We start from the raw sequence: 1,228 nt of genomic DNA on the forward strand, positions 1-1,228 counted from the left end.
ACCACGAAGCTCCTCATGACATGGCCGGACCTAGAGAGCATTATGCTGAGTGGGACTAGTCAATTACAAAAGGATAGACACTGTATGAGACCACTGCTCTAAGGATTAAAACTCAAGGTAAAGACTTACGTATCCAAAGGAACAGACTCTGGGGGGGTCAAAGGAGGGGAGATGAGGCAGTGGACTAGAGGGTTGGCTGCTGTTGACTTTGGTGAAAGGGATGATAGAGGTCCACAGGAGAGAAACGAGCTATTCAAGAAAGGTGGAACACAGGATAGGCTGATGAGTGTTTTCAATTGTTGAACACAAAGGTGACATCTGAAATGCAGGCCCCACCCCTAATTCACAATTTTAAAATGATTACAAATTGGGCTGTTCGTAGCAAGGTCAGCGGTTCAAACTCACCATCTGCTCCTCTTGGAGGAAAGATGAAGCTGTCTGCTCCCTTAAGATGTACAGAGTCCGGGACCCATACATGGTCACTATTAATCAGAATCAACTAGATAGCAGAGTTTGGGGGTTATTGGAAAGTTGATATCCTACCCTAAATGCATGCTGCCAATCTGGTGGGAGTGCATATAACTGCATAAATATGAAGAAAGCTTCATTCTTCCAGCCCAGGACCAGAGACCCCTCACGACATACATGTCCCACTAAATGTGTCACAATCAATATTACCTCAAAAAAATCAAAAGCACTGAATTATACATGTAGAAGTTGTTAAATTGAAGGCTGTTTTGTTGTGTATATTTTTGCTACCATTTTTTAAATTACACTAATAACAATGAGTATAAGGAAGATGAAACTGTTCTAAAATTGCTTGTGGTAATGATTGTACAACTCTGATTGATATGACTGAGCTCTTGAATTGTATGCTGTGTGGATGAAGTGCCGATAACACTTTTTTTTAATCAAAAGGAAATAATGTTCCTTTGATTCAAAGCTCTTTCTATTACGGAAAACATGGTTTCAACCAAAAAAAAAAGTGCCCTATGTGACAGAGTAGAACATAAGATTTTCAATGGCTGGGAGTGGGGAGGGGTTGGAAGTAGAACACCAGGCCTTTCTTCTGACGCACATCTGGGTTAAAGGCTGATCTTATTAACCATTTGTGCCACCCAGGAACTCCCAAGATAACAAGAGGGAACACTTTATCTCAGATCTCTAAGGATCACATTCAACCTGAAACCTGCCAGAGATTATCTGGCCCTGTATCTGATAATAAAGA

Source organism: Echinops telfairi, unplaced genomic scaffold, assembly GCF_000313985.2.
Source record: "Echinops telfairi isolate 266 unplaced genomic scaffold, ASM31398v2 ScPeMD7_18;HRSCAF=68, whole genome shotgun sequence".
Taxonomy (NCBI): domain Eukaryota; kingdom Metazoa; phylum Chordata; class Mammalia; order Afrosoricida; family Tenrecidae; genus Echinops; species Echinops telfairi.